This window comes from Panthera onca, chromosome D4 (genome assembly GCF_046562875.1).
Source record: "Panthera onca isolate mPanOnc1 chromosome D4, mPanOnc1 haplotype 2, whole genome shotgun sequence".
Taxonomy (NCBI): Eukaryota; Metazoa; Chordata; class Mammalia; order Carnivora; family Felidae; genus Panthera; species Panthera onca.
The window spans coordinates 13,853,874-13,879,757 of NC_138351.1; the positions used below are offsets into that span (position 1 = coordinate 13,853,874).

Sequence of the window (25,884 nt, forward strand, 5' to 3'; positions counted from 1 at the left end):
GCCACTGCATTTAAGCTTCCCCACAGCTCCATAAAAAATGTATTCTCTTGCCTTCATGGTTGGGAAAACATGTGCCAAGGGGTGACATATCTTACCCAAGATCAAATAGCTAACAAGCCGTAATACCAGAACCCTTCAAACATTCATCCAAAAAATAGTGACTTCTTGTTACATGCCAGTGGACCTGCTACAGGAGAGGCAGTTACAGATGAAGCAGAAGTGAGTCCTGTCTTCTCTCCGACCCCAGAGCCTGTATGTACTCTGATGGATCTCATGTGGCCTTTCCAATGTAGTAATGCATAATGATAAGAGTGACCACCTATTACATGCTTAAATATAAGGCCCTGGGGCACCTGGGTGGCTCAGTTGGTTAAGCGTCCAACTCTTGATATGGGCTCAGGTCACGATCTCACGGTTTGTGAGATCGAGTCCTGCATAGGGCTCTTTGTTGGTGCTCAGTGCCTGCTTGGGATTCTCTCTCTGTTCCTCCCCTGCTTACTGGCGCTCTCTCTCTCTCTCCAAATTAAAAAAAAAAAAAAAGGCCCTGTGCTATGAGCTTTACTTATATTGCCTTATTTTAATATTGACAATATCTTGACACAATAGATATTCTTATCCCCATTTTACAGAACTGAGGTTCAGAAAGCTTTAGTACCTCCATCAGGATCTCAAAGACAGAACAGTCAGGAGGTCCATGAAAGCCTTCTTACTACAAAGTTTCCTCTGTGCCTCTGAAGAAAGAGCCAACACAAGGTTGAGGGGAATCTTTCATTTATGAGCAAATGTAGGGGCAAGCTGATAGGCATCTGAATTTTTCTTGTTTCCATCAACATGAATAATGGCTTGAGCTGTTCAGATGAGGTAACAACTGTACAGAACACTAAAATTCAGAATGTGGAGAAAGAGATTTGATTCATACTATGGGTATCAGGTGTAGGCACCCATGTCACAAAGATTAAGATGCATGCCCTTTTGATTTCCTCCTATAATATATGGGGAAGAGAAACATCTTTTTAAAGGCACATAACACCTTTTCCCCAAAGAGTAAGAGAAATTTAAAATGAAACACTAGGCAGTGTTTGATATAATCAGCATCTTCCTTAAAAATATGTTGAAGAAGAATATTTCTTGAAGATTGTCCCTTCCCCTCCTGTCTGAAGAAGCGTCTCAAAAGCTTATTCCAGATCATAGGCAATGGAATAAAGAGCTTAGCTGAGTATATGACTACATTTATCCTATTTTTTTTTAAAGCAAGGATTTTCAACTAAAAATCCATTTTGAAAAGATAACAGGACAAAGAGGATTTCTCCACCTTCTTTTGAAAATCCATATAGTTTGCTGGAGGATTTAGAATTCCATTAGCACAGCCCCTGTGGCTTACTCCAAGAATGAACTAGATTTAGATGGCTGTGCTCTTGGCCTTTTCTGACACAACGGGTTTTTGTTTGTTTGTTTGTTTTGTTTTGTTTTGTTTCAGAAGGACAACTGGAGATGCCTCCCTTCCCTTCGTATGGCTACATCTTTCTAGAAGGTTCCTGATCTAAAAGTCTTTGACGGTGGTGGAGGCAGGCAGAGGTTTTCTTCATGGGAGTGTGAGGCACTTTCCATGCCTTCCAGTAGGCTACCATCTATGTCTTCTAGAAGCGGAGGACCGCAAGAGCAGAGGTCATTGAAAACCAGGGAAGCTCCAGCATTGTGGCGTCCAAATACCATCCTCCAGCTCTGCCCTTTACTTCTTTTGTGGTTCATTTCTTTTCCTTCCCCCTAACCCAGCTGGTAGGTAAGAGGCAAAGCAGTAGTGACCAGGCACTGAGGCCCCCACCGGGGAGAAGGGAGAGGCCTCAGCTCCTCCATCTGTGAAAGGAGGGACCAGGACCACTGATATTCCCTACAGCGTGGTGTCCACACCCCAACGCAGGAAGTCTGAGATGATTTTAGAATACAGGAACTGGGCACTAAATAACACTGGACAGTGAGAAACTGGTGACCTTTTCAAATCCCTTCCGATCTTCCTGACTCCATCAGGGAGAATACGTCACTTTGAGGATCATATTTCTTTAACACTTCCTTCACGTTTGCTGAACTCCCTTATTAGTGAAAACTGGGCAGGCCTGAGGCTCAAACATCTGGAGAGAATTTCCTAACAATGTGGTTGTCATTGTGTTTATTTTACGGTTATCTTTTATTTATGTCAAATCATACTGGTTTTTCAATTTATGGCTGTGATAAATTTTTAAAAATAATTTAGGTTTTAAAAATAAGCCAATTTCACTAAAACCATTAAAGAGTAGAGCACATTTTTACAAAACAATGAGTGGTTTATGTGACTAACAGTTGGAAAATGCTGGGCTAGATGATCTCCAAGCCCATCTAGTCCTGATCTTCTACTACGTTATGGTTCTGTGACAGGGAAGAAAAGACCAGAATAACTTCTAGACCAGATCATCTATCCCTGGATAGTGACCCTGGAGGTCACTTGTAGAAACCTTATTCTTTTCACTCCTGGCACAAAAGCAATCAAATAATTAGCCCCCACTGTCATACATGGAAACCAGTCACCATGGGGGAGGAGGGATACAGATGACAAAGCCTTTAACTCCTTAGGGCTTCTGGTCTGCTTGCTATTTGCACACAAGTTCAACCTTGAGCTACCTAAAAAGCACTATTAAACTGAATATGCCTCATTTTTTGATCCAGTGAACTAGAAAGCAGGATGTCACAAGCCTAGGCATGTTGTGTGTGAGATGTGGGTGGGGGAGGGGCAGGAATTATGGGGGAAAAGGGAGAAAAATTCAATTCCCTCTGTTATCTTGGTTCTGTGGCTTTGCAATTCTATACATGTAGCTTTATCTGGAGACAAAATTGTCATTTTGTTGCTATTATTTGAGAGGCTTCAAAACTCCAACCTTGGTGGTTCATTATTTGGAATCAGGAACTAATATCAGAAAAATTCTGCACACCTCTTGCTGGGGAAGGGCACAGCCTGTTGCACATGTCACTGAGTTTGTTGCCGTGACACACTGGATTGACTCCAATTTAGCTCCAATTTCTCTCCTCCCCCCATATCCAAGCTCCTTAGGATGTGACAGTTTCTCTTACTAAACTAAGTCTTTGCTCCTGGATTCTGAGTTTGGCCATGTGAGTTCCTCTGGCCAATGGGATGTCAGCAAATGTGTTCCATACAGAACCTAGAAAAACGAAAAACAGAACCTCGAGTGTTTCTGTTTCTGCTCTTCTGCCCCAGTCAGAACCATGAGGAACATGCCCGAGCTAGCCTGCTGCAGGAGGAAACACACGGGCCTCTGATTCCAGTCACTTCTGTTGTTGGAGCTCAGGCTCTTCTGGATCAGCTGAAAGCCAGCTGATTCCCTGGCATGTGACCGAGCCCAGCTAAGACCAGAAGAACCTTCCAGCCAACCCACATCCACCTGAGCTCAGTACATGCTTATCGCTTCAAGCCACTGCCTTTTGGGGTGGCTGGTCCTACAGCATTATCAATAGGTAATGTCCATATCGATGGCCAATAGATAATGTCAGTACATATATACATGCTCAGCTTCCTCTGTGCTGCTCACTGCTAGGAGAGGCAGACTAAGTCTTTCATTCAGGTGGACAAAGCCCCAGGTTCTTCACCCTCCCCCTCCCAATCCCCAGTTCAGGGCCATTCCCATCATTACCCAAGGAGGAGCAAATTCATTGAATGGACAATGACTAATCAGACTCTGTCTTTAGAACTTACACTTCAGGGAGATGATGCCGGGAACTTAACTGTCACATCGAGTCAGACCATGTTAGGTATGTGAAGCAGGCCATCTGAGAGAGGGAGCAGAGAATGAGGGGAGGAAGGAAAGGGGAGAAATGGAGATAAATGTATCGAGACTGGAGGGACGTGGTGAGAAAAGCAGACGAGAGTGGCCGTGTCTTTGGACTCTGGCTTCCCCAACCACTTCCAGTTTTATTTTCAGTCAGCTCACGTCATGCTTTGTTTCCTGTCTTTGAATGTCTCTGAGGTTTCCTCTTACACACTTACAGCCAGTCTTTCTTGATTTAATCTGGCTTGAGTGGGTTTTGTTTTCTTGAAGTTAAACATTTTTCTCTAGTTGAGGATAGTCGTTAGCACCTTAGAGAGAATCAGCATCTCAGGCTAGTAGTTTCATCAGGGGAGGCCATGATCCAGAGTGCCGGGAATTCATGGCAGTTGGGGAGGGAGCTCAGGGAAAGGTTGGAAGGACAGAAATAAAAAGAATTTAACCTAAAATTTTACTGAGGGAGCACCTCATTCCTTTTGATATTTGCCTACACAAACTACGATTAGATGAGCTTTTTTCCTCTTCAAATCAACAACAGTAAAAAAAATTCCAGAAAAAAATCAAATAAATGATTTATTCGCCCAAATCTTTGTGCCACTGTCCACCTCCACTGTAATGCTTGACTGTGAGGCTTTTTTTTTTTTTTAATTTTTTTTTTTAACGTTTATTTTTGAGACAGAGAGAGACAAAGCATGAACGGGGGAGGGTCAGAGAGAGGGAGACACAGATTCTGAAACAGGCTCCAGGCTCTGAGCTGTCAGCACAGAGCCCGACACGGGGCTCGAACCCACGGACCGCGAGATCATGACCTGAGCCGAAGTCGGCCGCTTAACCGACTGAGCCATCCAGGCACCCCGACTGTGAGGCTTTTAAAAAAATGTTTATTTATTTACTTTTAGAGAGAGAGAGAGAGAGAGGAGAGAGAGAGCGCCTGTGAGTGGGGGAGGGGCAGAGAGACAGGGAGAGAGAGAATCGCAAGCAGGCTCCATGTTGACAACGTGGAGCCCAATGCGGGGCTCGATCTCACGAACCGTGAGATCAAGACCGGAGCCGAAATCAAGAGTTGGATGCCTAACTGAGCCACCCACATGCCCCTTGGCTGTGAGGTTCTTGTCACAGCTTCTCATGTTGCAACAATACACCCTCTAGGAGCACACAGGCCGGAACAGGTGTTCCTTCCATTACAGGTGCAGGGAGCTTGACTCCATTGTCACTGCCTTAACAGTGCAAGGTCTCCCCATTGGGTCCACACCACCTTAGCTATCATGCCACATGTTAAAGAATACGCTTCTTGTTTTTGTTTAAAAACAGATTGTGTGATTTTTCAGAAACCCGCACATCTGTTCTGTACGGTATCTGAAGGGGGAAGATCCAGGGACTTCTTCAAGAGGGAGTGTTTTATAAAAAGAACCAGCAGCCTCACATCGGGGATTTCTGTGCTGAGAAGGATTAGTCCAGTGAGCTGGACTGTGCCTATCTCTGTGTGGACATACATCATGGACACTAACTGCTACCAGTTCCACAAAAATGATCCATGGTTCCTGCCGATTCCCATTGGATCGTGCCCCCAGAGTTATATGACATCAAGGCAAACAATCAATGTGGCCCCTAATATTTAGTAATGCATTTCTAAGCAAACACAAGTTCCTGCTGACATTATTTATGAATTCCCCGGTAAGCGACAATGCAAGAAATCCATTTATACTCACAGCTCCTGCTGGCCCTGCCTGCTGGCACGCTTCCCTCTCAGGGCCCCCAGATGCTTAGTGCCCAGGCACTGATCTCCCTGCCCCCTCTCCTATCACTTTAGGGCCAGGCTTCCCACTTGTCTCTGTTTACTGTTAAAACCTGAGCTTTTCACACTTCAACGGATGCTCCTCAAACAGCAAAGAATCTGGATCGTAGTCCATCCACCTTCTGCTCAAACCTAAATTCTTGTGGGCGAGCTCACTGGTTCCCATCACTTACTGCATGGCAGTGAGTCTAACTGTAGGCTGAATGTAAGCATCACTATGATTCTAATACGTGGTGGGGTGGGAGCACATCTCCATGGAGTGGATTAACAACTTTTTTCTCTCCCAGGCCGACACTGACACACGCCTCATAGGCGTGTTAAAAATAAGACTCTCAGAAGTGGATCAAATGGAGAGGCAAGGTGGGGGGCACAGAACAGGGCAGGATGGCAAAACCAGTTTGCTCTTGATCATGGTTTCCATATTTTAAATAATCACATTACCGTACATTTCCTGCTAGGGGATCTACCCATAACGGATCCATCTTATTGACTCGTTCTTTGAAGTCACCGAACACAAGGCACTAACCAAGGGTGGGTGCAGTGTGAGTCCTAGATCTGATATTTTGCCATCTGGGTACTACTGACTAGGTCAATTAATGTATCTGAGCCCCAGTTTCCTCGTGTCTAAGCCTGACATCAGAATAACAGAAATAATATTAATGATGATGATGAAGATACATGTCCAGCTTCTCCCATCATTCAAGCATTTATAGAGCCCCTACTATGTGCCAGGGCAGTGTTCTAAGTGCTTGGGATACACCAGTGACGACTCACCAGAGATCCCTGCCCTTCCGCAGACTGTGCTGGGAGAGCAGTGGTGGTGGTGGGTGGGCAGAAAATAAACCATGGCATAATAAATGAGTAAAACAGGTGCTATGCTAGTAGGTGATAAGTGGTATGGAGGAAGAGAGAAAGTAAGGCAGGGCAAGAAGGGTCAGGGGGGCATGTGGGTGGCTGGGAGCCACACTGAGAAGGTACGGGGGAGCAGGTGAGGGTGTGGGTCAGGAGGCTCTCTGAGGACAGGGTGCTCCAGGCAGCAGGCACTGCCAGGGCAAAGGCCCTGGGGTAGATGCGTGCTGCTGCATTCTGTGAGCCACAGGCAAATTCTTGTGTCTGAAGCAGTGCAGGGCACAGTATCTGGAGAAGAGGAAAGAACATTAAGGGGGGGCGGGGCGCAACACACGGGGGCCTTGGCCGGGACTTCCAAGGATCTAATCAGATAATGATGAGTGCAACTATTTACCGTAATCCTTACTGGCTCTACTAAAGAAACAGTAATTCCCCTTCACCCATTTTTAGCTCCTGCTTGACGGTTTCTTGTTCTACTAAGTAACGCCTCTCTTTGTGATTTGTTTTTTTTTTTTCTTAATTGATCCCCAATGTCCTGAAATGAAATAGGGACCAAACCCCTGTCCCCAGGTGGGAGGACTGAAGCCAGCTGAATTTTGGTCCCCCACATTCTGCAGCAGAGACTCTCAGACTCCCCTTTGCACCCACCCGTCTGAAAGAAATGGGTGATCATGAAAGCAGGTGCCTGGGCTCACAAGTTTTCTCTCAATCCCACCCACGTGAAGAGTTGTCCTGCCTTTATGGGCCAAACAGCAGTCTGCTTAGGGAAAGCTGATTCTAATCTGACTTGAGCAAAACCACTTTTTTTAGACAGAAGCAATGCTCACAGTGTGAGGCTGGGGGGGGAGGGAACAGGGTTCTCACTGATGGCTTCAGAACACAATCCTACGTTTTCCCATTACCACTACACTGTTCCATGGCTGCTTCCTTGTGCAAACTGCTGGACCCACTGTGTCAAAGGACAGGAAGCTCAGATATGGGAAAATCACCTCTGTTCCTTAAGTATCTTAACCTTTTCTGGCTCAGGACACCCAACCAAAAGCTGTAGCTGGCAGTCTGAAAGATGTGTAGACAGTTTTACTGAGCAGTGGTAGATTTAAATTCACATTTCCTTTCTTTGTGAAGATAGGAAGGTTCTTTCTTTTTTTTCTTTTTTTTTCCCTTAGGTGAAATAGATGGTTTATTTATTTTTTTTATTTTGAGAGATGTGGGGGGAATCCCAAGCAGGCTCCGCACATCAGGGCAGAGTTTGTGAACTCACAAACTGTGAGATCATAACCTGAGCCAAAACCAAGAGTTGGACGATTAAATGACTGAGCCACCCAGGTGCCCCAAAATAGATGGTTTATATCACATCCACATTTTCCTCTTAGACTTGGATGCTCCCTTCCCCCTACCCCTCAACCAAGATGCTGCTGTTTTCCCAAACAACTGAGTTGACTATGTTGGTCAGAGTGCTGGAAAATAAGATGACTTCACTTGGTCATTGCACAAAATGCAAACTAGTGATGAGACAGCTCATATATATATATATATATATATATATATATACACACACACACACACACACACACACTAACACACAGATATTTTATATATATACACACATACACACACACACACACACATATTTTTAAAACACACAGCCATCATTTTTTTTAACAAGCTTATGTTTCATGAAGTTCCACTCTCAGTAATGCTGTGTGGTGGCATTTCCTTGGGCCATGCTGGTCTGAATAGACCTTCAGGGACATCTGAACACTAAACTACAAACAGTATAAAACTGGCTAGTTTCTGAGTCCTACGTACAAAAGGAACACGTTGGGCTCTCCCCACTCTCTCCCTTGTCTGATTGTGAAACAAAGGCTGTTCTCCGGGCTCTGGTGGACCAGCTTGTGGGCTACAAGCTTGGAGAATTTGTAACTGAATGTTCTGTCTCTGTGTCCCTGTATCTTGTACAGCCAATTAGTCAAAAGAGGATGATTAATACACAGGCTCTGTGCTGCATGCTCAGTGATGACACATCTACATGTGTGTGTGAGCACAGCCACACCTGAGAAGACAGAAGAGAGAGGTGAGCTAAAAGAAAGGTGTGGGGTCAAGTGGATTACTTAATTGCTAAGTTAGCTATATATGGATATAGAGGAGTAGCCTCCTGTGTGCATTTAACATCTGACCTGTGATCAAATCCCAGTGTAAGATGCAACGCTACTTAAGTGACACAAAACCAATGTCCGGTGGGGTGAGTGATGACAGTGATCTTTGTTCCTTGAGGCCACGCCAACGTGGACATACATAAGGCGGATGGTCAAGTGTTTATCTATGACCTTTCAAAGAACAGGGTTGATATGGGTCTGATGAAACAAGTTTGAAACTCAAGTACGGCAAGGATTTAGAATTATATCTCGAGAAAATTGTAGTTCAATCCCTCTTGGAGACGGGTGTGTCAGATTCTATGCCAGATGCTCTCACATATATCAGCTCATATATTTCACATATATGAGTTAATACTTTTAAATGTACGTTTAAAAATATGTGTTTTTTAAAAAGGTAGTAAGGGTATAGAGAGGCTGATGGCTAAGACAAAATAGTGAAAGTCCTGTAAGAAACACTTGAGGATTTCTTATCTATTCATTTACTTTTAAGATTTCATTTGACAATTGGGGCGCCTGGGTGGCTTGGTTGGTTGAGCGTCCGACTTCAGCTCAAGTCATGATCTCATGGTTCATGGGTTCAAGCCCCGCATCGGACTCTGTGCTGACAGCTCAGAGCCTGGAGCCTGCTACGGATTCTGTGTCTCACTCTTTGTCTCCCCGTCCCCTGCTTATGCTCTCTCTCTCTCTCTCTCTCTCTCTCTCTCAAAGGTAAGTAAACATTAAAAATTTAAAAAAATAAAAAAAAAAAGATTTCATTTGACAATAAAATTGCAGGGACTATTCTGCATGTTTTATAAATTTCAGCTCATGAAAAATAAGACAAAAAAAAAATATGAGGTAGTGTCTTAGTGAGCTCAAAGTGTCCCAACAAAAAGCAATAGACATTAATTTCTCCCAATTCTGGCGGCTGGGAAGTCTAAGACCTAGGTATCAGTGGAATTGGTTCCCCAGTGAAAGCCCTCTCTCTGGCTTGCAAATGGCTGTCTTCTCCCTGTGTCCTCCTACAGCAGAGAGAGAGGAAGCAAGCCTTCCATTGTCTCTTATTATATGGGCACTAATCCCATCTTGAGAGTCCTTCTCATCTCCTCTAAATCTAATCACGTTCCAAAGCCCTCATCACAGTCACAGTGGGGGTTAGGAATTCAACACATGATTTTGGGGGAAATACTTTAGCCCATAACAGGTACTATTATGTCAATTTTATGGATAAGTAAACTGAGGCACAAATAGGCAGTAACTGTCTCAATGACACATGGCTAGTAAGAGGCCTCAGAGCCTGAATTCAAACCTAAGATATTCCATCATCTTAGCTACCACATTGTCCCCTTTCTCATGATGAGGGAGTTGACAGCTATGTTAAAGTTGAATGTCCAGACATCTGCATATAGACTTGCTTGTGTTTCATTCTTTTGTTTGGGTCAGTGGCTCCCAGACGGTGATGTCCACAGGTAATACTGTGTATAAAGACTCTGGAGAGTAAGTTTGACCATAAGTAATTTTTGGCCAACATGCTTACTTTAAGCTCCGCATCTGTGTGGATAATACACTCAGTGTAAATGGAAGATGTGTATTTATCACCACAAATATGGTGAAAGAAATGACAAAGCCCAGTTTTCATTTTATTGATTACCCAGTGTTGTTTATGGAAATGAACAAACCGATATTCTTTGGAAGGGGCATGAACAATTAATTCCAGGTCAGGTAGGACCATTCATGGGGCATTGGACAAGATACTTCATCACACAGGCTCGAAGACTCAGTTTAAGTCCTCTTCAATTTAAGAGGCTGTTTTTTAAGCCATGGAAACAGAGATTTCCCATTTCCTCCGAGTGTGTCGATGGGCCCAAGAATAAGCTGTTTGCTCAGACATCGCTGTTTGCACCCACTGGGACTGATGGCTTCATTTAGCAACATAGTGTTAGGTTTGGGATCTCTGTTGAGAAGAGGTTGAGGACAGGCCTAATATAATGCATAATCCAGGGAAAAAGCCAAATCTTGTTTTGCTGTGTGTCATGAACAATTAGCCTATTGTTTCACGTTACTAGGTGAGTAAAAGAACTGGTTATATCGACGGTTGCCATGGATATGCCCGGCTGCAAATGGTCCCAGATTACAATATGGTGTTGAGTTGAGGAATAGCAGGCAAAGGGATTTGGCTGTACCAACTGGTGGAAGTGTGTCAGCATCTGAGACCGAGTGAGATATTCACAGTCATGCTCATGTGCTTCAGAATCAGAAAGAATTGCCATTGTTATGAGCCATATACAGGGCCAAGTGGGCAGAATGGGGGCAACAATATATTCATTATGGTACCCTTTCCATCTAACTAATTAAATTTTCATATGAATGAATTAATTTTGGGGATACCTATACCTTGTTTATGTCTGTCCCAAGTCTAAGCTATATTTCCATGGAACTGACCCAAAATGTTGATCCATGAACAATGGTACTTAAGTTGCTCCATTTTGAGATTTAAAGAGATAAAGAGGTTTCCATCGTTGTGTGGAATTGGTGGCCTGAATTACTTAGTGCTCAAGATTGGAGATATTTAAAAAATTTTTTTAATGTTTATTGATTTTTGAGAGAGAGAGAGAGAGAGAGAGAGACAGACAGAGCATGAGTGGGGGAGGGACAGGGAGAGAGGGAGACAGAATCTGAAGCAGGCTCCAGGCTGAGCTGTCAACACAGAGCCTGACGCGGGTTGGAACTCACGGACTGCGAGATCATGACTTGAGCTGAAGTCGGACACTTAACCGACTGAGCCACCCAGGTGCCCCAAGATTGGAGTTATTTTAGATTCTGAAACTCTTTACTTGTATAGAATCTTCTTGCCAGCCAATCCACAGCTACCTTAAGATGTTGTATACATGTAACGATAATGGCATTGCATTTCTTAAAATGATGTAGTATAGATTTTTTTTTTTTTTTTTTTTGCTAATTTGGGTTCATTGGACATTAACATTAGTAAAGGTTTAGGTCATATTATGAAATGGAATTGTAAAAAGTTAACTCACCAGACAAACAACCTTTGACTATTTTTTCTTTTCTGCCTAAGAGAATCCTGGTGCACATTAAGTAGATTAAGTATAGGGCCATTCTGACATGACCACAACACTGTTGGATGTGGTAAATCTGAGCACCAAATTCCATGGGATGTTCTGCATGTCATTTAGATGTTGACAGAAGCCAGCCAATTGCAACTACAGTACTGGATTCCAAATACCTCCATCATTGGAATGCTTCTTCCAATCTCTCAACATTCTTTCTCTTCTTTTGCTCCCTTTTATTCTCTTTTATTTCCTTGCTTATTTTTTGAAGAGATTCTGAGGTCAATTTTCTCTTCCCCCAGAACAACAATGTCATTCCCTCTGAGCTGGCCAGAAGATACAACATCCCCCTCCTGCATGTCCCATCATATGTAAAGCCCTGGGCATCTGCTTTGAGGTTTGACAGGGAAAGCCTCTTCTCTCCAGACTATCAAACTGCTGTGAAAGCTTGTCTCAGTCAATTCTGCCATACCACACCCGTAAACACGGGAGAGGCAGAGAGCACTGGACCAATGCTCTGGAGCCACCAGCTTGGGTTTAAATCCCAGCTCTGCCATTTGTTAGCTGTGCAACCTCCGGCAGGCCACTGAAGCTCTCTGGGCCTCAGTTGGCTCAACTGTAAATTGGGTGATATTCATACCACCTCAAGAGTGTTGCTGCAGAGGGAAATGAGTTGTCGAGACACGTAAAGCTTTAGATAGTTCCTGATATGTAGTGAGTACTCAATATACGCCAGTCATTTGTGTAAGAGGCCCTCTAGCTCAGAGGCCCCCAGCCCAGGCTGCTGAGCCAGCTACCAGGTTTCAAAGTCCGGGTCCATCTTCCAAATAGCTGTGCATCTGAGGCCAGTTACTTATTAGGTCAAACCATATGACCTTTCTACAAAAGTGGAGACGTCATAGCACTTAATCTAATATATACATTAGGACATTAGTTCTCCGTGCCTCAGTCTACTTGTCCATTAAAAACAGGGGCCATAGGGGCACCTGGGTGGCTCAGTTGGTTGGGCATCCGACTTCGGCTCAGGTCATGATCTCGCAGTCCGTGAGTTCGAGCCCCGTGTCAGGCTCTGTGCTGACAGCTCAGAGCCTGGAGCCTGCTTTGGATTCTGTGTGTCTCTCTCTGCCCCTCCCCTGCTCATGCTCTGTATCTCTGTCTCAAAAATAAATAAAAACATTAAAAAAATTAATTTAAAAACAGGGGCCATAATCCTACCTCATAGGATTGTTACAGGGAGCAAATGAGGGAGCATCTGCGAACATGGGAGACAATGCTTGATATATAGATTCTATTTAAGTATTTGCTATTATTATTTTTGTTACCCTCACATCTCATTACTGCTTGACACAAACTGTCCCCAAGAATAGCCTGCTTATTAATCTCTCTTTTTGCTTCTGTCAGTCAGCTTTTCAGTCTTGCCAGCAATGCCCCTCTTCTTCAAAGCTTGGTCTCAGTTCACCTGATTGACCCGCCCACTGCATTCTCTCCATTTCTACCATGTCTCCTGGCATTTGTATATTCACCGAAGACACGATGTTTTACATTAGTTTCCCGTGGTTCCCATGGCATCTTTGTCTTTTTCATATATTGACCCTGGAGTGTGAGGGTCCAGGGACATTGTGACATTTGTTTTGTGTCCTTTCATGTGATGATTATTTTATATCTTTAGAAAAAAATCCTTAAGTTATAACTAAATGTGGGACCCCTAATGTCTTCCTATGTTTTTTTTTAAACAAGTTTATAAAAAACTTGAATACTTTTAGACTTACATAAAAGTTGCAAAGCTAGTACAGAGAATTCCTGGATGCCCTTACCCAGTCTCCTCTAATGTTAAAATTATATACAACCATTTTACAATTGCCCAAACAGAGAAATCTGCATTGGTCCATTACTATGAACTAAACTTCAGATTTGATTCAACACTTCACCTGTTTTCCAGTGATGTCCTTTCTTTCCTGCAGGATCCCATCCAGGATGCTATGGTGCATTTAGTCATTATGTCCCCTTAGTCTCCTGTGGTTTGTGACAGTTCTCAGTCTTCCTTGCTTTTCATGACCTTAAAGGTTTTGAGGAATACCAGTCTGGCATCTTGTAGAGTGTCACTTGATTTGACACTGATTCTGATATCATTTGATATCTGATTCTCCCTTCCACCTCTCCCCCCCTCCCCAGAATGATTAGACTGGGGTTGTGGACTTTTGGGGAGGAACACCAGAAAGGTCAAGTGTCTTCTCATCATATCATCTCGGGGGCATATGATACCAACATGGCTTCTCACTGGGGATGTCAGCCTTGACACCTCTGGTGTACAATTTTTACACAGAATTCTCTGCATGTTAAAGTTACCAAGAGACCATCCAAACATGGGAAGTAGGTACACTGTTAAAAGCACAGCATTTTGGAGCAATGAACGGGCTTGCTCAGTTGTTCCCAACCTTATCAGACGCAACGCCTTTTTTTTAATAATAAATATCTTCAAACGCTTGTTTACTATTCTGAGAAAAAATGTATGGGTGGTATAATTTATCAGTACTCACAATCACAGAAAAATCAATAGACTGTCCTAATTTTAATATAAAGGGGAAATAAAAGGACAGTAACATGTAATAATATTATAAATGTTCCCAAATATAAATGCTCCAGTCTAACTATTCTGCAAGCTATAGTGCCAGGGTCAGATGCTTACATCTATATGAAGACTTCACGAATGACATAGCCACAAACGTACAGGCTGATCAAGGACTCAAGTACAATGAGTGGCACTGTCCTTGGTGAGCTGGTTTTCTCAATGGTGAACCACCTGTGGGAAAGTTCCAACAAAGTACCATTGTCCTCAATTTTCATGGTGTTTCATTCCTGGAAGAAATTCACTACTTACTAAAAACATGCAAAAATATTGTGCTTTTAAAGGTAAAATGGAGTTAGGCTCAGATAATTGGAACCGGGTTTTTCACTGACATGGAAGCGTGTGGGAATGGGAAAGAGAAAAACACTTCATTGTAGAAATGTCCTGTGCATTGTAGGACATGTACCCTCCTTGGGCTCCACTTACTAACTGCCAGTGGTACCCCCGAAACAGAGAGGGCAAAAAGAAACACTCTTTGCATTTCAAGATGAAATTTCCAAACGATGGGGGCCACACTGCCCCAGTAGGGACCACTAGTGGTCTAGTTTAAGTCCATGTCCTTCCTTTCACACCTAGGAGCTGGGCTTGGGTCCATGTAGCCAGCACAGGAAGGTAAAACTTCGCCTGGAAGTCAGGTCTGCTAGCTCCTAATGTGCATGATCTGGTGCTTGCTGAGCTCTCAACAGGACCCATTGGTAACCGTGGTATTGATGCTGATTGATCAAATCATACAACTCACGTCACCTACACACATGCCTACACACACCACCACCATCACCACAACTCAATTCCTGCACCAAACCCTTCACAGATTTTCCATTGAATGTAGGAGAATATTCATATCTTTACATTGGCCTAAAAGGCCCTGTACAACGTCACCCTCATTTGCCCCTTCAGCTTTATTTCATACGTTTTTGCCCCCTTGCACATTATGCTTCTACCATGCTGGGCTTCTCTCAGTTACTGGTTAAGCGTTACCTCCTTCCTGCCACAGGGCCTTGACACATGCTATTCCCCCCTCCCTGGCTTTTTTCCTACTTGTTGCCTGGCAAAATCCTACTTATTTTGCATAGCATAGCTTAAAAGTCACTTATTCAGAAAGCCTTTTCCTGAGTCTCCTTGTTCAGATGTTCTAACAGCATCCTGTATTTCTTGAACATACACTTATCAGAGCTTATGATTCAGTAATTGCATGATTCTGTGTTTGATATCTGCTGCCTCCACTAGGCTCCTCAGGAGGCAGGAGCTTCACTGGCTTTACTCATTATTGTGCTCCCAGTACACAGCCCAGGGCCTGGAGCGGAGTAGGTTCTAAATCTCTGCTGAGCACATGAATGGATGAATAGCTGGGTTAGCTGTCTAGAATGGTTTTCAGGTTGGCTCAAAGGCAGGAGCAATGGGGCAAACAAAATCATGCTTTTTCACGACAGGCAGGAGCAACAGAACCTTGGTTCTAGTTTGCTGTGACGATAGAGAGCCATGCTATTTGAGACCATTGGTTTTGGCTTGTTTCAACAGGCTGGTTTTCAAAAGAACATAGTAGAATAGAGGAGGCTGGAAGGTACCTCTCTGTTTAGACAATGCCGAGCTCCTGCATCTATCTGGAGCCAGCTTCCCTGCTGGAAGGAACTGGAGGCTTAAGTAACATCTCTGCAAGCTTTGGCTTTAGAAGATTCAACCCTACAAGTACCCCCCACTTCGTCCTTCCCCTGGTATTACCAATATCATCTTATCTCCAAGTAGCCCTTGGTATGGTGCCTTTAAAACTTTTTTTATTTATTTATTTTGAGAGAGAGAGAGCGCACAAGCAGGGGAGGGGCAGAGAGAAGGAGAGACAAAATCCCAAGCAGGCTCCGTGCCATCAGCACAGAGCCTGAGGTGGGGCTCGAACTCATGAACTGTGAGAGCTGATATCAAGAGTCGGACACATAACCAACTGCACTGCCCAGGCACCCCGATATTGTGCCTTTTAAAGTGCAAATTTTGTTTTCTTTCTTTCCCAAACTTCAGTCCTCTGGGTATCTATCCCTTTCCTTAATTTGGCACATCTGCACATCACCAGTGCTATTATTTATTAATGTTTTTCTTTGAACACATCACACCCTGACATTGACGCAGATTTTAGCTTCAAAACACACACTAATATGCATGAACTCCTGTATTTCTGGGGCTTGTTGTATTCATTTGGGAAAGACTGCTCTTTTTCTTAACAGTGTTCCAAGGCAGACCTCCTTACTGTCCTTAATTTGTTAAGAATGCTGATGAACAGAGAGGTTTGCTGACTTGCTCAAGGTCATAGAGTTATTAGCAGCGACAGAACTGGGATTCAGAGTGTCTGGCTCCTGGCTCTGTCCTGGGCTGTCCCTGTTACGCTAACTCAAACGATTCTTAACTGAGTTCTCCACCCACACCAGGCACTCCGTAAATGTGAACCGCTATGGGACTAATGATCACTCCTCAAAGCAGACTCTTCTGGTAAGGTTTCTCCCCCTTCTCCCCAGAGAATGTCATATCCAGTCTCTGCCACTGGTATCTGGGAGGCTAACACCTTTTAGATGGCTCTTCCCAATTTGTAATATTCTGAGCTGTCTGTGAGCCATGTCTCATTTACAAATGCTGCATCCTTCTTGTTTACATCACTAAGACGTTCACAGTTTTGATGATGAAGGCTATTCTGACATCCTCACAGAGATAGGTAAATCTCCTCTCGGGAGGTACGATGTATTTTCCATGTGAGTGTCTAAGTCATCCGTGATGATGCTTCTAAGAGTAGCAAAGGCATCACTGTCCCAGGGAGATAGGAAACCTTCAGTGAGGCCTCAGGATGGCTCCAACACTGGAGGCAGCTCCCTTCCTGATTCTGGAAGGCACTGTTTTCGGGAAGATTCCCTGCCCTCCTGATTTTCAGCATATGGTGGTTTCCTGAACTCAGCAGAGTTGCTGATCCTGATTTTAAATTCAGTCCCTAACTTGGAACTAAGTCACCCATGGATCCCAGGCACTCCACCATGACATGTCATACCAACTCCAGCTGCTGGAATATCTTAAAGTCCGATCCCACTGGCATTCTTTCTGATCCTGGCTGAACACACCTAGATCATTCCAAACACATGGCTTTTGTCCTTGTTGTTCCCTCTGGGAGCATTCTGTCCCCAGTTTTTGCCACACCTGTTTTCATCATTTACATTTCAACTCAATATTCTCTCTTCAAGGCCGTTCCCTGACCATCCTATGCAAAACTGCACTCCTAACTCCTCACCCCAATGACCCCCAAGTCTATTACTTTGATCTACTTTCTTTATGAGACTTATTATGACCCCAAAGTATCTTATTTGGTTACTAATGGTCTATCTCCCTCCTGTCCCCAGTAGGATGTAACTCTCGCAAAAGAAAAGGTGAGGACTCTCTTGTTTACTACTTTCCCTCCAGTGCCAAGCAGGGCACTTGAGAAGTAGCTACGTAAGTAAATGCATGACTGTGGTCCGGTCCCCACAGTGAGGGGCAGGGGAAAAGGACGACTGCGGAATCAGATGGATGCAACCTTTTGTTATCATGGAGAAATCAGAACATGGGCTTAGGAGTTAGATAGGCTTGGGTTCCAGTTCCACCTCTGCTGCCCTGGCTGTGTGCCACAAGCAAGTTATCTCATCTCTGTTCTTTCGGCACATCAACAGTAAACGGGGACTGAACGCGCTGTAGTATATCATGTGTCTGGCCCCGTGCCAACCACTGTACTAGGATCTCAACAAATGTTAACTAACTTCCCTTCTCTTAGAAATGCCAGAAGAAACCCATGAAACTCTTGACAGCCTTTATAACACACCTTGACAGCTAATAAAGAACTCCGGTCTCCTTATATTTGGTACAATCTGCTTAAGTACAACTGCCATACATTTTTCAAAAAGCAGTGACATTTTCAAAACTTGGTTATCTTATGTAGACTCCTGAGAGGGTGTACAGTCTTAAATCCACTGAAAAGAATCTAGTCTTTTAGTGCGTGACCTATTTGATAGAGGTGTCCCTCCCCTGTATATTCAATTACTTGCTGTATAATAGAACCGTGCACACCACATATAGTTCCGTAGTTGAACACTATGTTCCTCAGGTGGCATAAGGGACTTTGAAGTACTTGTCAGCAACTGGCTTTCCTGGAACCATACTCTAACCACTCAGTTCACAGTGGCATTTTACTTCTGAAGTCCTTGTTCAGAATATTAAAAAGGGCACGCAGCAGACTTCATTCCTTTGCTTCAAGGACTGTGATTTTGTAAAGCTGGACCCCGTGATCTACTCAGGAGAGAGTCAAGGGCTCCAGCAAATGCTTAAAAATGGTTTTGAATGTGGCCTGGAGGTGTTAAGTTGGTCAGTAACTGTAACTATGGAGTCTGATTGTGGGGAATATAGTTCTCCTTCCCACTTCGTCCCAGATGGTGAGCTGGAATGATTGAACAGGACAATTTCACAGGACTTCGGAGGTCGCTCAAACTACTTTTTGTTAGTGCACGATGGTGCTTTCCTAGTTAAAAAAAAAAAAAAATGCCGCTGACTTTTCTCAGCTATAAACTTGGCAAGGGAAGTATTGAAGTTTGCTAGACTTCACCTAGATCAGCTACACTTTTGCTGAATTCTGAATGGTCAGGCCTCTGGGGTCCCTCATCTTTCACTGTAATGACAGCTAGATTTATTCTATCCAAAATTGGTGCTCAAGAGCAGGAGATGGGACCTACTCGTTTGTCATGTTGGCCATTGTGACACCATGATTGTGTGATGTCCAACTTGGTCTTTGGTCTGAAGAGAGTGAACAGAGACGAGAGAGATGTGAAACCCGTTAAGGGGTGGCGGTGGGGGGCAGGGGCAGTGCACTTTGTTCCTGGCTTCAGGTTATGAGGACTTGGGATCTTTTCAGATCTGTTTTTCAGGACCTTGCAGATGTTAAAAGCAACTATCTTGTGACATTTCTCTTTGAGAGGCGACAAGTTGAATTTTGGATTCTGATAGATAAGGGTTACTCAACCTCAGTACTATTGACATTTTGGGTTGGCTAATTCTTTTTTTTTTTTTTTTTTTTTGAGTTTTTTATTTTGAGAGAGAGAGAGAGAGCGCACAAGCAGAGGAGGGACAGAGAGACAGGGAGAGGGAGAGAGTGAATCCCAAGCAGGCCCCGCACTGTCAGCACAGAGCCCAATGTGGGGCTCGATCTCATGAACCCTGAGATCATGACTAGAGCTGAAATGAAGAGTTGGATGCTTAACCGACTGAGCCACCCAGGTGTCTCTGGGTTGGCTAATTCTTTGGGGGGCTGTCCTGTGCTTCCTAAAATGGGTAGTAGCATACCTGGCCTCTATCAGTAGATGCCAGTAGACGTCCTCCAAGTTTGACAACCCAAACTACTAGGCATTGTCAAATGTCTCCCGGGGACAGGGGGTGGGGCAGAATTGCCTCTGGTGGAGAACCAGTGGAGAATCTCACTGAGGGAGATTTCGTGGGCACAGGAAAACTTGGAGTGTTCCAGCTTCTCTTGGTTGTCCTGGGCTTTTAGAGCTTTGAGTTCCCTGAAAAAATGGATTTTTGATGGATTTGCAGACAGGTAAAGGATGAACTGCAGGAAAAGGTGAGAGAGGGTGGTACCCGAACGCACTTAATTCCCGCCCCCCTTCCTCCCTCTCTTCTGCACCTCTGCTAGTCTTCTAGCAGTGAAGCGGGGGGTGGCATAGATGTGGAGAAGCCTGGCTGAACCGTAGAAGCTGGAGCTGGGAAGCCCAGTGCCTGCAGACTGAACTGGGAGAGCCTGAGGCTTTTAGAACTTCAAGCAATCTCGATATTTAAATTCAGGCATCAGCAATTTACTGCAGGCAGCATGGAAGATGGTTTTTGGAGGCAGCCGGGCATCGGCTGGGGCCTTTGGTAAAACTGCACTGTAGGCAAAGCTGTTTTTTGCCACCTCTCTCCTTGTGAACCTCCCCCACGCCCTGTCTCACTCTCTGCCCTCCGGGCACACAGTCGCCTCGTGCTGTCCTCTGGCTGCTCAAAGTCGGCCTCGCCCAGTCTGAGCCATCTGCTTCATTACCTGCCCCCATTTTAACTCTCCTTCCCCGAATGCTGATTTCAGCTCTTTTGGGGGTTAAGATTAAAGATTCAAATACCTCACACTAAGGGGAGAAGAGTCAGTAGGTTTAACCTATTCAGGGGATGTTTAGATTCTTTGAAGCTTGCTACTTCTCCTTCAGAAGACATTTGGGAACAAAGGGCTCTTCTCTGGTTTTTCTAGTTTTCCTGAAATGAGCCCCCTGGTTGTATATTTTCCAGTCACAGTCTCCCCACTCGGCAATCACAACCCACGAAGTCCATAAACCAGACTTAACTTAGAAAGGGGCTCCATACAAGGTGAGCTGTGAATTTCCCAGAAGAGAAAAAAAAAAAAAAAAAAAAAAAAAAAAGAGAGAGAGAGAGAGATCCAAATTCTGTAGCTTGGCCTACAAAGCCCTTTGCAACCTCCTCTCCATTCATTCACTCAAATGTGGTAAAAAAAAAAAAAAAAAAAAGATGGACACCGACCCTGGCACCTACTCTCCAAAAATGCATACTGTCCAGTGGGGGATATACATCCAATGCCACGTGTTGGCCCAGGGTAGGTCAAGAAGGCTTGGGAGCACCTTGTAGGGGGTACTAACCACAACGGCTGGTCCAGGGAGGGAATCTCTCTGCTATCTCCATATGTCTCTACCTGGCACACCTTGTCACCCCTCTCTAGCTGTGTACCTGACAGTCCCTCTGTCTAAATGCTTTCCCATCATCTGTCTGCAAAACTCTTAACATCTTTTGTGATCCAGCTTACCTGTTACCCCCAGGAGAATTTTTCTGACTGTACTTTGTCCTCTCTTGTTTTGCTTTGGCACATCTCCCCTTCCTCACCCCCAAATAAGTGTGTTCTTTTCTTCAGGCTTTATATATCCATTCTATGGAAATATGTGTCACGGTGATTTGCAATGATCTGTTTACTTGTCAATCTTCTCCATTAAACTTTTTTCAAAGCCGAGGCAATGAAGCGTGTCTCTTTCTAGCTCCCAGTTCGTAGCCCAGTGCCAGGCACACAGAAGTGCTCAGTAAAAGTCACTGTATGAATGAACTCATTCCAATCAGAATCTGGAAAATGTGATAGCAGGCTGTCTGCTTTATTCCCTTTTATATTACATTGTGAGACATATATACAGAAGAGTCCATAAAACATATATGTCTGGTATAAAATGAAAATCCGTGTAACCACAGCCCAGGTCAAGAAATCACTCCCTCTATCCTTAACTCATCAGTGGATGTCATCAACTTGAATTGAGTGTGTCAGTAAGCCGAGGACTCAAAATTCTGTATCTGACCTGAAGTTATTGGGGTCTCCTGCGAAGCATGTCCTCAGCTTGAACCTCAGGCCTGATACTTCAGATACCACCAACTTGGCCAGAAGCCAAGCAATTCAGTCAAACATCACTTGGCAGACGTGGTCTGCAATCTAGCTACAGGAAGCTCTTCGCTCCACTGGACAGTATCTTGTTCGAGATCTTGAGCACTTTGCTCTCCCCGTCCCCCAATATTGAGGCTGCAGGTGTATCTGGACTTTGTCACATTTGAGAAAAAAAAAAAAAATAGCATGTGAACCTATTTGCTAACAGTTAACCTGTGTGGAGATCAGCCTTTATTTTTTGGTTGCTGTTAATACAAGCAGCTGAAATCTTGCCATGTTATCAGAAGGGGGGTGCTCTGCTCTTCTCTGAGTGGAAATCAGCCATCTGCCTCACTGCGTTCGGTCAGAACACTGTGCCTCTGGAAAAGCCTGTAGTTACAGGATGCATGGTAACAACCTTCAGCGCAGCCCAGCTCTGAGCTCGCAGGGCCGTGTGCACAGGTCTTATCCAGTCCCACTGTCAGGCCCCAAAGCTCCCTCTTCCTTCCCTAGTTGTCCTCAACAAGGCAGCACCTGCCTGTCTTTCTTCCTCCCTCCCTCCCTTCCCTCTTTCTTCCGTTCCTCCTCTTTTCCTTATCCCTCCCTCTCTCCTTCCCTTTTCTTTCCTCTCTTCCTTGTAGCTGTCCAAAAATACTCTCTGTACACAGACTACAATGATGATTTGTTCAGCACATAGTTCTTCAACCTGGCTGTAGTTCTTTTCTCGATTGAAAATTCAGCTAAGTTTCAGCAGGCTATCAATTCTAGGATCCCCTGATTTCACCCTTCTTTCTGTGTGTGTGATGCATGAATCCATAGTCACCTGTATTTAACTTAACTCGAATTAAAAAAAAATTGTGTAAAACAGATAACAACCTGATTCTCTTTCTGTTACTTGCTTCAAAGGGTTTCATTCACATACTAACTATTTTCTAAGCATCTACCATGTGACAGACACAGTCTGAGATGCTGAGGCCAGAGCAGGGAGCAGGCAGAGGCAGTCCCTTTTCTCGTGGGGCTGGCATTTTAAAGGGTTTTTATATCCTAGAACTGAGCTGTCCAATATGGTAGCCACTAGCAATGTGCAGCTATTTAAATTTATTAAAATTAAATCAAATTTAAAATCCACTCTCATTCACACCAGCCACGTTTCAAGGGTTCACCAACCACATGAGACTAGCAGCTTGCCATTGGGCAGCACAAATCTAGACCAGTCCCATCATCACAGAAACTGAACTAGGATATTCTGGAGGAATTTGCCAGACCTACTACCACTCCAAGACTTGAAGAGATCCCTGTAGCAATCTTGTGAGATGATTTATTATGACACCAGATCATGACTCCTTTATATACAATCCTCCCTTTGAAACATGGAGCTTACATCCAGCATGCCTGGAGCCAGTGAATTTATTAATTTGAGCATCCTGTTTTTACTTACAAGACAGCTAAATCAGTGTGGTGGAATAGCATTTTGAAATACTCATTTTTCCCTCTCGTCTTTCAAGCAGGTATTGGCTCTGTATCAGGGAAGGAGGGGCTGTAGGGTAGAATCCAGAAATAGGCTTTGAGTCTCTGGCTGCTTTTGTGGTCCAAATGTACGAGCTCAGGACCTTTGAGAATTTGTAGAAGGGGCAAGAGAAAGGAAGATTTGAGGAAATAGATAAAAATGTCTCAGCAGAAGCAGGACTGGAGGAGAGAGAGAAGAAATGTGTGCCTGTGCACACATGTGAGGGTGTCTGAGAGTGAATGCCAACTTGCATGTGTTATATGGGCTCATGCTACATGGTTTTCCTGGCAGTTCCATTGGGGGTAGTGTGATTTCAGAGGGATATAGTGTCTAGGGATTTTGGACAGTGGGGAGATGTCATAAATCCACTAGACCTGAAGGGTCCAACTGACCGGGATGATGGATGTTTCAGCAGCTGTGTGATAATTCCACTATATCCTGCCCTTACTCCAACCTTAACCCACCTCAGGGAAGGTGAACCTTGGGTCATGATTTTCCTCCAGGTTATGGGGATGCATGGTCAAAACAGAAATCAGTGGAATTATAATAAAAAATTAAGCGGATTTTCTGGCAGCATCCGCATTTGTGGTCTGGGAGCCATATCCACTCCTCAAGCAGTGTGGTTTCCACATACACCAACTCCACAAGCACAGACCTAATCTCCTTTGGTCTGCTGGACTTGGATTGGTAGAGTAACATTTCTCCTGGAAGAAACAAGTGCACAAAGCAGTGTCATCTTCTGCATTTGGACAGAATGTCACATAGGAAATTGACTCCATCCTGAAGCTCTGGTTTCACACGTTCATCAACTGAAGTAAGGGGGAAGGAAGCCAAGGCAATGGCATGATGGGATGGCTTAGACGAGGACTTAGCAAACCTACTGCCCACAGGCCAAGTCTGGTTTGTCTCCGGTTTCAGTAAATAAAATTTCGTTGGAACACAGCCACACCCATTAGTTTATTTATTGTTGTGTTGCGGAGTTACGAGTATACTGTATGGCTTTCAATACCACCTGACCTTTAAGAGAAAAAGTTTGCCGACCCCTTGGCTGAGATTACAAACTCCTGAAAAACAAGGACAGTGTCTATACATCTCCTGTTTCCTCACAGGGCCTGCCTGGTAGAAGAGCAGGTGCAGAGCAGGGATTTGAGATCTATGGTGGAAGAAATGATTCTAAGGCTGGAATAAACCTTCCTGCTTCAAGAATGACTTCTTTCACAGACTCCTGGGAACATAACGCCTTGTGTTACAGAAACAACTTCAGGGGTTAAAGAAGTACAGGGTGCAAATTGGTCTCTGTCATTTGTAACGAGAGAGATAATCTTGTTGCCATAGTTACTACAGATGACCAGATCGACCGTCTGCTGTATATATAATCTGGGCACCCCGGCCTCCTACTCTGTACTGCAAGGAAGGGTCCTGAGCCTCCAATACACATTGTGTCAGGCTGGATCTTAGGAGGCTTGGAGCCTGAGTGCCTTTCTTAGGTGGAGTTCTTCCAGGAGTGACCCTATGCAAAGGATTCGGACGAAAGTGATTTGTTAAAGGCAGTGCTCTGCAGAAGAATGAGATAGAAGAAAGTGGAGGAAGCAGAGTAAGAAAAAAACAAATGGCAAAAAACAAAACAAAACAATGAAAGAAGAATCGAGGTGCAATTTCAGATGAAGTCCGAGCCTTAGCCTGATCCTACGGGGATCTTTGGAGTCTGGATTACATTTCACATTCAAGAAGCGACTTTGCGGTCCTAAAGGTGGTGGCTCTTCCAAGTAAGCCAAGAGTCAAGGGAGCTAGACTTTCGTATCCTCTTACCCTTTCCTTCTCAGCAGGCAGCATCAGAGTATGGAGGCCCTGGAGGTACAAAAACTCTCAGGCACTTTAGGCTCTCTGGGTAGTGAAGCCACACCAGCAGCTCCCGGGTTAAGTTTACAGCAAAGAGCCCTTAGCATCAAAGGGCACAGAAACTGGATGGTGCATACAGAACTTTGGTAAAGGGCGATGCGAGAGGATCTGGAGAGAGGACTAACGCTATTTGCTATAGGCCAGACTGGATGTTTTCTCCACCAATGCTTCCACGTGGTTTGGGATTACATGCCATTTTGGATTCTAAGTGTCATTTCTATGATATGGGCCCTCCCAGGTATAGCATAATCTTCTTCCTCTTTTTCCTCATCCTTTTCCCTTTTCCTTCGAAGGAAAATTATTTTGGGGGAGGAAACAAAAAAAAAAGCCACTTTCTGTTCAGGGTCTCCCTTGTTATGATTAAAAAGATAAAATGTCTGAAATTTGCTTTGAGACTGTATTATTTCTCCTATAACATCTCCAGGGGAAAATAAATCCCCAAAGCTCTCTACCCACTCTGTAGAATGGTATTTCTTTTATTTGACTTAAGTCTGCAACTTTCATACTTCAATGGATCCTTGGCTCAAGTACACTGGGATTTGGGGACCCATGTCATACTCACTTTATCCACAGAGAGATTCATTTTGGGAGTTGACAGACTTCAGACATGATCGCTTTCATCTTTCAGAGTGAAGAGCCCTCATCTTCCTGATCCATCCTCAAATTAGAGCTTCTCATTCCCTCCTTCCTTGAGTCTGGCTGCTCTTCTCTGGCTCAGCACATTTGTGTTTTTCTTGAGAGACAGTGACCAGCACTATCCTCAG

General features: G+C 44.2%; 1 protein-coding gene across 6 annotated transcripts in view; it reads right to left on the bottom strand.

Annotated features, from left to right (window-relative positions):
• Positions 1-25,884, bottom strand: part of TRPM3 (transient receptor potential cation channel subfamily M member 3) — a 495,179-nt gene that overhangs the window by 21,990 nt on the left and 447,305 nt on the right. The gene's annotated exons all lie outside the window — the stretch shown is intronic.